This window comes from Seriola lalandi, unplaced genomic scaffold (assembly GCF_002814215.2).
Source record: "Seriola lalandi dorsalis isolate HSWRI2012SDOR001 ecotype SW California unplaced genomic scaffold, Sedor1 jcf7180002054560, whole genome shotgun sequence".
Classification (NCBI taxonomy): domain Eukaryota; kingdom Metazoa; phylum Chordata; class Actinopteri; order Carangiformes; family Carangidae; genus Seriola; species Seriola lalandi.
Window position 1 is genome coordinate 1,498,965 of NW_019525113.1, and position 12,370 is coordinate 1,511,334.

The window sequence follows — 12,370 nt, forward strand, 5'->3', positions numbered from 1 at the left end:
ACCCACCCACATCCCCGCAGTCTGTGAAGACCCACAGTGTGGGGATGAGAGAGCCAGAGATGGCTCCTCAGCTACTACTGACTCCCATTCAATATGCTCTAATCAATAACTCATTGAGGGATCATGCCTGTCTCCCTGTGTAATGTATTTGCCTAATTATGACCGCGGCCGCCTCAAAAAATTGCTTTGTTTCTGGCTTAGCAGCTAAATTGTTTGGAGATTTGACCAACTCCTTGACCTCTAAACTGGAAGGATTGGCTAACTGGAGGCGTTATACAGATAGATATGAGATAGCTTAGTAATATTGATTCTGCACTGTCCGGAGATATCAGGCTTTTTATAATCAATAACTCTGGCAGAATCATTGCTATAGAATTTCTCCTGCTTAAGAGGAGATTTTAAAATCCAATCTAAAGGAAGGAGCTATCAGTGAGAGAAAATGTAATATTGTCTCAGCTGATCTGCAACCTTGAACTTGAGCACAAGAGGAATCTCTCGAAAATAAAAAAAACTGTATCAAAAGCAATTCACCTTGCTTATGCAGTTCACAAGGCTCTTGGCTGGCTCTTACCTATTTCTGTGTAATATTGTCAAGTGCCGCTATGGATACATTCTGGCTTTATATTTCTGTCTGTATTTGAAATTTCAGCTGCTTCAAAGACCCTGAAAACGTGGGTTTAAATTGTAAGTATTTTTCTATTACATCAAGTATTTATGACTAAATATGCAACAACTAAAATTCATAAAAGTTAGTTATAAGGAATTTAATATTCAAAAATGCAGCAAATCTGCTTCAGAACTGTTTGGGTGTGATTTAATTGAATGTAATTGACAGCACTCGCAACACAAGCACAACACATCTATCGTCACATTTTTTATTTCAATGTAGCTAAAACCTGATTGGTGAACAGAAGTATGAAATACCATATTTCTCCAACTGAGCCTCGCCCACTTTAAACCAACCAGAAGATGATACACAACAACACAATTAAAGCTTCCTCTGGTGTGAAATAAACAAAACTTTTCGAACTTCTTTTCTAACTGGTATCATATCGTTCAGAATAAGAAAGAAAAACCACTTTCACATACACCAAAGGCCCTGAGAACCTATTTTCTTTTCTTCCTTTATTTAATAGGGACAATGCAATTTAATATAGTTCCCATACAAAGCATGAAACTGATTGAACTGACTTTTACATGTTTAGTTTAATTAAAACACAGTTTTCATTATCATACAACCAGAATACACTACAGATATGAATGTAGAGTAAAATACTATATTGAAATACGTTGATTGTGATGTATAGTAAGAAGAGATGCATACAACAGCAAAAACAACACAAAAGAGACAACACAATTGACAATATCGTACAATTAGCTAAAATATACGGATTTACAGTCTAAAAAGAGAACAGTAGCGCCACAAGCAGACAGATGGTCAAACAAAAACAATGAACAATAGATAGTTACCTAGAAATGGGTACAACTATGGTTCTCTTTTTTCCAGCACTAAACCTTGTTGGGTTCAACAAACCTTTATTGCACAGCTGCTGTGTTTGTGTTTCAACCAATTTCCTTCGTCAGACAAACCCATTTTAACTAAAATCATCCCGTCATCTCAGCAGGATAAACTCAGGTTTCTTTTTCTTTTTTTTTTATTTCTTTTTTTTTTTTTTAAATCCGTAATATTTAGGACTCTTGCCCGAACGTGCCTCTGTGAGGCAGCAGAGCTCTGTTTTGGATGACATGCTTTGTTTTCCTGGTCATGCCATTTTGTTCTGGCGGGCATACAATCAATATGGACACCACAAAAGCCCATCAGCCATTTGCAGCGTGGCACAGTGTCCTTGCCTGCTGATGGAAGGCTCTTACCAGACACTTTACATTGTTAAAGGAAAAAAAAACTAATCATATACTCTGGCTTTGTCTTGGAAGATGTTTTTGTTGTGTTTGACCCATAAGCCAAGAGAATCACAGACAATATGTTACACTGATTTTTCCATTATCCAGCTGAGTGGGATGTCAGTATGATGACTGACTCGGATCGATAGTGTGCCGGTGGTGAGGACTTGAATTGTCAGATCCAGGGCTGTTCGCTCTTCACCATGAGAGGGAGATGGTTTTGTTTTTATCGGAGTAATTGAGAGTGATCATGCATCTTGTACGTGCCACAGAGAGAGCACATGTAAGGTTATCACATTTACGCCCGCAGCCTTTTCTTTCACCCAAAGATGAAAGCAGCGCTGTGTCAACTGGTGAGGCTTGCTGCGTAATGGCAGCAACGTAGTGTGTGACAGCAGCGTCTGAGCCGTTTTTGCACACGGCAAGTCTGACTTTGTGGTAGGGCCATCGTGGGACACAGACAAGTCAGTCAAACAGCCAGGCGGTGGAGGCCATGCCTGGAGAGGGGGGGATGAGCCAGAATCAGGAGGCAAGAGAAAGCAAGGGACTGAAAGAGAGCACATGAGGAGTCTTGCTTATTACAGCTGCACAGATGGTGCAGCAGATGAGATGGGAGGGATAGATGGATAGATAAGCAGCGAGAGAAAGACAGGGAAAGAGAGAAATGGCACGAGAGCATGTGTTTGACAGTGTACATAAGGAGCGCTAGATTGGAGAAGTTCCAAGGGAAACACTTTAATATTTATTGTTCTGTGGCTGGTCGGAAACTTTCTTTCTCACCTCCAATTCGTCAGGAAGAAAAATGGCTGAGGAGCCGCCTGTGAAATATTAATTCCACAGCAGAGAAGTGTGATGCTGAAGGTAGGAAGGATAGAGCGGCATATGGTGGGGGATCCTGAGGGAAAGAACACGGGGTTCGCAGCTCCACAGACGAGAAAGGGATCAGGAGAAGTGAGGACGCACAAGGAGGAGTGGAGGAAAAGGAGGAGGGAAATTAAATTATTGGGAGGAGGATTTCAGTGGAGCTCATGAGTCTGCATTTGCAGGGGAGCAATGTTTGAATAGCCCAGACTTTGTGCTTTGTAAGCTGTTATTCCAGGCATAGTCGATATTCATTCAGCTGCCTACCAGTGATAAATACAGAGGTAATAAGGAGAAGATGACATTTCTCACTTGTAATCAAAAAGGCCTCATCAATCAACACAGAGGCTTCACCGTTCTCCACTCCAGCTTTAAGTAACACACTTTAGTTTTTGTTGTTAGAATTTACCATTTAAAATTCAGATCAGATTCAGAGCTGAATTACATCTCAAACAGGAGAGAGGAGTGTTGTTTGCACTGGTACACAGCGATGTGTGACTGTGTTTATGACATTAGTGCAGAGACATAAACAGATACTCTTCAGTGATTGGACCCCATCGAGAGTTAATGATTCCATCCCACTGGAATCTGCACACTGGTGGTGAATAAACTGAGCATATGGCTTCTTGGAGTGCACCTACTGTACGATTCCCAGGGCCTGTATTCCTTCAGTGCATGTATTATCTTTTCAAACTGAGAACAGCTCCATGTTCCCTAAACATATGGTACAAAAGGTCATAATCTACATATGTCAGGTTTATTATATTTCAAAAATACATAATTGTATAATAGATATAATGCAAGTAATATTTAAACTTTATGTCCTGTACAAGATGCTTTCAAATATAATTGTGTTGCACAAATATCAGGAACAAAAAAATAGGAGATTTTAGAATGTGTGTTGCTAATATATGCGGTGTTACATAATAGCTTTAGACTGGTAGTCATGCTGCCATTTTGATATTCATACAGCAGCTTGTGCATTTGCAGTGATATACAATAAACCACAGGTGATGTTGACACATTTTAGTTAAACCATCATTTGACCTCATGTTATAACAATAATAAAAAATAAAAAAAAAATCACACTTCAAAATCCCATTACACTTGCATGTTAGCAGAAGCAAAACGCTGTTAAAAACCTGACAAAGATACCACCTCCCTCCTGCTATTGCCCATTACTGTTAACACAGACAGTGGAATAATTATGAAAGTCTTTCCTAATAGAATAGACACCATTAAACCATTTATGATACATGAGGACCAGTATAAACACAAGCAGGTGATACAGTGTAAAACCACATGTGACACAAAGGCCAGCAAGGGAACAATCTACTTATTAGATGCAGAAAAGATTCAGTTTGCCACAATGCGGACATATGTAAGTAATTTATTAACAGTTTAAAGCGAATGTACATCTCGCCTATCGCCACAGTGATGGGGATAATCAGCAGGTTTTGCTTTGTACAGGGAGATGAGATGGGGATTGCTACTTTCTCCATCCTTCTTTCACAACTTTTTTTTTTTTTATTTTTTTTTTTAAATCAAACGCTGTGCTGTTGCTGAATGCGAGAATAATGACACATGATTAGAGCACAGACTACCTCTCGCACCACGTCCACCTCTATTTGAACAGACTTGTTAAAACAGTTGAACATGATGGGAGGAAAAACAGCGGCTGAGATGATTAGATGACCTAAAACATGCTCCATAAGAACTAATATCACTGGAAGAATGGAAAAATTAAGAAACAAATAACTCACTCAATAAAAACAAAAGAAAAAAAATGATGGTGGCCATCAGTGTGTCTCACCAAATAAACTGGTGAGTACAATGTTACAACTGATAGAAAAAAGACCTAGGTAGTAATAGACAGCATTTTCTGTGTTGTGTGAACAGAGAACCCTGGGAACACGTTGATGACCCTGTGCTGAGCGGAGACACTCCTCCTAGTGTTGGTCTTCAATTGAAAGGCTGGATAGACCCGGGGCGGGACTTCCTGACGAGCATGTTGAACAGCACCTGGAGCTCCATTCCACTTTGGCTCACGATGAATACAGGAGGTGAGTCACGTAACTATAGCCCAGAGCTGACACCTTGAAACGGCAGATAAAGAACATTTTTAACATCTCACAGCAGCGGTAGTTGACGACAGACTTGGCAAAATCTAATTGGTGGAGAGCAACACAAAGGGAAGACACAGAAGGATAGAGTAAGTGCACACAGTTTACATGTGTAGACGTAAAGAAGCGTGCATGAGTAAAGTGAACTTTGGCTAAGACTGATTCCCTGACATCTGATTTGTATTCCAACATGTCTGAACTAACAGCATTCCTGCACACAGAGCAGAAAGCGCCGTCCCTTTCTTTCATTTCACACAGAGAGAAATGAATCAGAGTCAATTACAAGACAAATGATTTCTATTCCAGCTCAGCTGATCAATACACTATAAGTGTTATAGTTCTTGTGCACCTGTTAACGAGCAAATGTGTGATTCTGTGTTCACATACCAGAGCCGCATCATGCTGTAATTAACATACACACTTTGGCAAAGGTGATGAGGAAGCTAATTTATTCTCTCTTGGAGAAAAAAAAAACAAACACACAGATGTGCTGAGGTGATTTCTGTCGCTCGTCCCTTTGTTTCATGTCCCTCATTAGGAATGCACAACATCTGAATATTTACGAAGGTCAGGTCAAGACCATCTTTGTCCACTTGAGACCCATTGTGTCCCAGTGGAACAGAATAATGAAGAAACCAATTTCCTCTTTTGTCAAAGCTATGCGAACCATGTAATCAGCAAATCCAGCCAAAACATCCTTCAGGAGGAAAGAAAGGGGGGTTTCATTTTAAGGAAATATTGGAGTTTCACAGCTTTTATTGCTTATGATTGTCATCTATTCTAAATGAAAATTTGCCAGATCTTCTGACATATTATAACCCAGCACGCTATTCATTGCCGCACCTTTGTGATTTTTGTGCAATGGCCACAAGGAAATAGCTCTTGCTTCCTTTCATCCTCTTTAATATCTGCTATCAGAACTCAGATAAAAGAAGCAAAAAAAAAAAAAAAAAAAAAAAAAAAAAGCCATTTTCTTATCAGATGTCACCTTTACTCTTCACCTCTGGAAGGTGGTGAAAAGAGGGTGCATGAAAATTAATTTTAATGTTTAACAATTCACGTTGACAGAGGTATTCTTTATTAGTGTTGCTGGGCAGGAGTTTCTCTCTTGGTGTGGGCTCGAGAATCAGTTAAAAACGCCCTCCCAGGTGTTGCGCCACCAGATGGGCTCGGGATGTGATGATAATATATTCCCCAAGCGTTGGCTCTGCCTTTGAAAAATGCTGGTGCTGGGAGAAGATGGCCTTGCGCTGTTTGAAAGGCAAGCCGCAGGGGGGACAGATGCTCTGATATTCCGGCAGGAGTATAGCTGCGGGGCCTCATGGCTGTTCTCTGCCTGGCAGGGGGAAGTTCAGTTGAGTCACGCCTACGCAGCTCAGCAGGATAGGCCGGGAAAAAGGCAGGCGATGAGCGGCGCCATGCTCCTCAGGTCACGTTGCTGCCATTTACCAACGAGGGCAAAAGGGAAGAGCTGATCACAGGCTGTACTAATTTATAGAGTGTCGGGAAGTCTCCGTCTCGCTCAGTGCTTTGCTGCTTTGCAAATAGATGTTAAAAGGCAGCACTTTTTTTTTTTTTTGGCTTCTGACCCTTATAAAACAAGAACAAAGTAATCCGTTTCATATGAGGGGGCTGACAGATCTGAGTCCACATGAAAGAGGAAAAACAGAAAGTGAAACTTGATTAATTGGTTCGCTGAGATTTAGCAATCCAACAGGTGAATCTGTGATTGCATATGAAAGCAAAACTGTCAATATAATCAATATTTTCAATAATTCATATCATAGATAATGCCCGAGCAGGGAAAAACCTCCAGTCCACGGTGAGGTTTTTCCCACACCACATCATTACACAAAGATGAAAGAGATTTCATAGTCTCTTATCTTGTAATAGTTGCATCATATTGGTCCCTCTTCATCCCTTCGTTTCAACTGAAGTATTGTTACATTTCCATTATTTAGAGTAGATGAGCTAAGTTTTGAAAAGTGGGGAGAGGAATGTGACCGTGGCTAGCGTCAGATCATTGAGCTCTACTTTAGTCCACTGAAGGATTTTCAGAATCTGGTGTTACTAAACAAGTTAGACAGCTTCTCTCTGTCTCAGAGGAAGACGGCTAGTTGTGGTTTTGGACTTGCTTATCGCTGTTTATCCAGAACATGAGCCACACAGAGAGAGAGGGACAATTTTCTGAGACGGCACCTAAATACAGGGTACAGACACACTAGTGGAAGCGGCGAATGCAAAGTGTCACATATGTCGTCAACGCTTGTATGACCTATATCTGTATGCATTTGTGGTTGCTATGTGTTAGTTGTTAGCTGGCCAGTTCATATGTTTAATGTACACGTAATTCAGAAATGTTGAACCTTTCCTGCTTTTTCTTAATCCTCTTTTTGGCAAACCTGCAGTAGTTACGGGAAACTTTCAGACTAGTTAGTTCAGCAACTTTAAAGCAGATATAGTCAACATTTTTACTGATAACAATTGGTTAAATGAGTATATATATATATATATATATATATATATATATATATGAAACGAAAAAGGGGTCCTTTTTATGATGAGAATTATCTGCTTTCTGCAGTTCCTCTAAGCTTTACAGAGCTTTATAGCATCAGCACCAAGAGGCAACTAGCTGTTGAAGCATTCAGCAACTAAAGATCCAGACATTTTTCTCAGGAGTTAGTGGAGACTGAAAACTGTTAACAGGAGAGTGAATATTGGAATTGCACTCAGCAGGTGGACAGAAACACAATTACAGATAACGATAATGTTGCTCGGTAACTCCGAGATGTCTAAATTGACAACTGCATGCGAGCAAGTTCACTATACCTCTGTGAAAAGGGGATAATAGCTCATTGTTGTTTACAGTTTGTTTCAACTGCCCCCATGTTACAAAAATTCAGTCATTAGTTATAATTTGATGTCACATAAATCTAGAAATGACGAGTCATGATTGGGTGTGAGGCTCCGAAGGGGTCAAATTGTCTCAAAAATCAGGAGTGGATATGACAAACACAAACTGCAGCATCAAAGTAGAGGACTGTTCACAAATTGAACTGAACAGAGATCTGACAGACACGTGCAGATGTTGCTATAACTGTCATCCAAACTAATGTAACCCACAGTCGTAGCAGTGTTTGTAAAGGTGATTCATTTGCTTCAAATTTAGTGCTTATATTATTTATTCTACCCTCTGCAAACATAAAAAAAAAACCATCCCCCAAAAGCTTTCAGACTATATTGTTAGTCCTTGAAGTTGGCGAAAGCCGCTATTGTTCCGTTCAGTTCAAGGTGAAAGCAGGCGATTAGGATTACACTCGTTTGGTTTCCATTAGCAAATAGCAGCAGTTCTGTGAGACGACACGTCCCTGCGCTGTGCCTTCCCTGGCCTCACTGAATTGTGGAGAGGCCTTGGATGCAACAACTGAGTTTATCACTCTTAATGAGAGACTCTGCAGTAGGCCACACTCCATTACACATCAGCCAGATGATAAATTACATTGCCTTCCATGACTCCCTGACCCCAAGGGATGTTTAATTAATCAGAGGCTGGACATGGCCACCATTAGTCGAAGGAACAGTGGTCAGGGCTGCCCTGGACACATTCTCACTCCCACACTTCATTATTTGGCTCTTTTCAGCTCTCTCACCTTGGCAGCCAGATGTGAATATATAGAATTAGAACTGAGAGAGAGGGAGAGAGAGAGACATCTCCACGACCTCATGGGGGCTGTTACCAACACTATCTGCTATTTGAATGTGAAACAACCTCAGCTCTTAATCAGGTTTGAATATGAATAATTTAGTCTCACAGATTAGCGGAGAGTAGGGGGTGGAGGGAGGGCGGTTCACAGAGTGGGATCTAGGGACCCCCAGGAGGGATCCTGGAGGGGGATCCAGGAGGTTTCTGGTAGGATTAGGAGTAGTTTAACAAATGAAATTCAATTCACTAGAAATGATCACAATTACAGCAATGAAGAAGTATTCTGATGAGGTTTCATTCTCTCTGCTATCATGTCCTCATTAATGATGACCAAAGTTAATTTGGTAATAAATCCAATGGTGGAAAAAGTATTCAGACCCTTCACTTAAGTAAAAACACCAGTAAAGTACTGGTTTGGCCCCCCCGACTGATACAATATTACATATGACATTATTAGATGATTAATAGTGAAGCATCGGTGTGAAAGCAGCAGGTTACTGTTGTAGCTGCTGGAGGTGGAGTTAGTTTGAACTAGACTATATAGAGTTTTAAATACAGGGACACCAGACAGATCTGAGGGGTCATGCGATGATTAATGGAGGAGGGAAAATAAATTCTGATTTCTATTAAAATGAAACTATATCAGAAAAATAGAGGGAAAATCAGTATTTGGAGGAGCTGTTAACTACTCATCAACATCTGAAATGTGATGATGACTACACACTGCTTTTTGTATGAAAAGGTTGGAAACCACTGGTTTAATTTGTAACACTGCGTTTTATTTTAAAAGCATGTTATATTACCCACTGTGTAAAATCTTCATCTTAAAATAAACTGTTTACTAAATTTGTCAAATAAATGTATAAAGTGCAATATTTCCCTCTGAAACGTAGTTGACTGGAAGTTTCAAGTAGCATAAAATGAAAAGTAGTAGCTCAAAATTGTCCTTTACCACAGAACCTGAGTAAATGTGCTTTGCTTGCTTTCCACCACTGACTGAATCAGAAACTGTCTTCTTGCTATCTGTCATTCTGGGACAAAATCAAACAGGAATGTGTTAGTTTGTGGTCTGTGACATGAAATATTTCAGTTTTTTTTCTACTTTAACAATCTACTCAACACCAGTTAATCAAACCCTTTTAATTTACTGTATCTCAGGCTGCAACTGATTATTTTCATTACTGATGAAGATATTGATTGATCAATTGTTTTGGTTTTTGAAATGTCAGAAAAATACTACCGCTTATTTTTACTCAACAACGACTAAAGTCTAAACCCCAGACATACAATCATAATATAAAAGCAACATTACAAATGTAGTCCAGCCCAAACACAGCTGGGATCTCTTTCTAAATCTATTTTTTTCTCAGCAAAACCTTCTGTAATTATTCTAGTGGTGATGACATAACCAGGGAAAGTATTCAGCAGGCTGTCTGATGGTGAGATAAGGGTGAAATAGGCTTCTTCTCTAAACTTCGAGGTCACGATCAGAATCTACAGCAGGTAATACACTGACTATAGATAAGAATCTCACACAAGCCCACAATTAACCTAACTATCCCTTTAACAGAGATCAAATAAAAGATATAGCTGATTTCATACGAACACAAAATTCTTCAAGGTTGGATGGTGGGTCCGGGTGCATGGGCAGTGACTGTTTCATTGTGACATCACAAAGTTACAGTCGTCCCGACGGCTTGTTTTTTGTGTTTGGAAACGGGCTGTGTGCATTTCTCTGTGGTTTGAGCATTTTGATACTTCGTCAGTATTTATAGAGCACATTGACCTGTTCACTTTGCACAATCTGGAACTTTTAAAAAGCCGACACAAGACAAAACTAATACACTATTAGGATTCACTGTGCTGGATTATACAACTCAAGCCAGTTTCAAGAGCCTGGTTTTTAGGCCATGTGGAAATGAATGGAAACGAACGGACACACAACATCAGTGTTTGGAAAATGGTTAGCACTAATATAAAGTTTACGTTGTTTGTAGTAAATGGGCTACAACCTGCAAAATCACTAGTCTGGTTCATTAACTTCTACTAAATAGGACTAGATTCTCTCAGTGACCCAGCAGGGGTTCTGGGACCATGCTTTTAACCACTACAGCAAAATTTCACACAACACTTGGGTTTGCTGCTTGTCACAAAAACCCTTGTGCTGTCTCAAAACTCAATTGTTATTTACTCTGGATATGAAGAACTCATTCGGCCCTCCACCTCCTTCCAGGTTTACGGCGTCTGAATGCTTTAAAATACTGGGTATAGGTATGTCCGCTACAAGGTTTATGATAAAGTTGTCCTTGGCTCGGGCAATGATTGTGACGGCCGGAGATTCATGAGTGTCTGGCACGTCAAAGTCTTTCTTTATCCATCTTTTTGGTGGCGTTCACTGAATACAGAATGCAACTTTGTGGGACAGAAAAAATATCCCTTCGAATAATTGTCAAGATTTTTCTCCACACTTTTCTTCGCAGGAATCAAAACAGCACTTTCTATTACATGTAGATTGTTATCTGCCAAGCTTCAACGCAGCACTAAAAATTAATCTTAAACTCAAACAAACTTGACTGACATGTTTTCCTCTTGCTGCCCAGAGACCCTCAGCATCTCCTGATGCTGTTGTTTGAGCTCGCCTGTCTCTATTCTTCTCCCTATACTGTACATTTGTGTGAACCAAACACAGGCTTTCATTCCCTTGACTCAGGAATACTGCACTGTGATTTGACATTGATCGGGCCAAATGGCTGCATGCACATATTCCTCTGTCCCATTTATATTGTAAGTGGCAGAATGGTGGACAGAGTGGAGAAAAGAGTTGGGATGAATTTCGCCTCAGAAATATCACTTTGAAATTGTGAACTTGCCTATTATTTAAATTCAAATGTAAAGTCTGCTGTGAAAGGTCACAAAGACACGGCTGAAATATGTGAGCTGCAGACTGCCAATTGGCGCCCGACTTCTGAGCCTCCAGAAGCTAAATTACACAGTTACTGAGCTCATATCGCCTTTGATATCAGACGAAGGTGACACCCAGACATTTCTGCAGAGCTGCATTTTACTAAACTGTTTCCAAAAAAATCACAGCGGGTGCTCACCTTGGTTTTGTGGTGTCCCTACTTGCATATTCAGCTACTTAATCAATAGTTATCAGATTTCTGAACAACATACAGATTGAGACAGAAATGTGGTGGCCACAGGTTTTTTTTTAGTTGCGGGCTCTGGCCAAGGTACGAGTTACAGCCTCTGTGTGGCAGTGTGTGCTCAGTGTCCCTCTCAGACATTTCAGGCTTAGCCAGCTCTGCACGAACAGCCCTCCTGGCTCCTCTGGTTTGTCTCATCTGCTCTCTGCATGCTGAGCATCTTCCAATCTGGCCGCAAGCGATGGAGAGACTGGCGCTCTCGGTGTCAGCTCTCCTCAGGATTGTCAGAAGTCCTCTGTCAAATCCCCCTGCTGGCTGGCCCTGCAGGCTCCAAGGAAATTAACCAGGAGGAGAGACTGGGGAGGGGGTGACACTGGCAGGAACTTTTCTTCTGTTTATGCTGCAACAGTATTACTCTTTCATAAAAGACATCCTCCGTGATCCCTGCCAGTGGTCATTTCATTTGGGGGAGTGTCAGGGACAGCAAAGGGGCGCAGGAAAATGAAATGGGCCCCTCTGTGTGGCTCTCTGGCAACTGACCAGCTCCTCTCTTTGCAGTTTAGTCTTATTTCCTGGTACAGTTTCCTCAGAGGAACTCATAGAAGGTATAAGTTGACTCATCTGCATAAATA

At 40.7% G+C, this 12,370-nt stretch overlaps 1 protein-coding gene across 4 annotated transcripts in view; it reads left to right on the top strand.

Moving 5' to 3' along the window:
• treh (trehalase (brush-border membrane glycoprotein)) overlaps positions 1–12,370 on the top strand; it is a 38,700-nt gene that overhangs the window by 9,799 nt on the left and 16,531 nt on the right. For all 4 annotated transcript variants that reach the window (XR_015437853.1, XR_015437854.1, XR_015437855.1 and 1 more), the window contains one exon: positions 4,663–4,826. The gene's annotated coding sequence lies outside the window, so the exon portion shown is untranslated. The remainder of the gene's footprint in view (positions 1–4,662; positions 4,827–12,370) is intronic.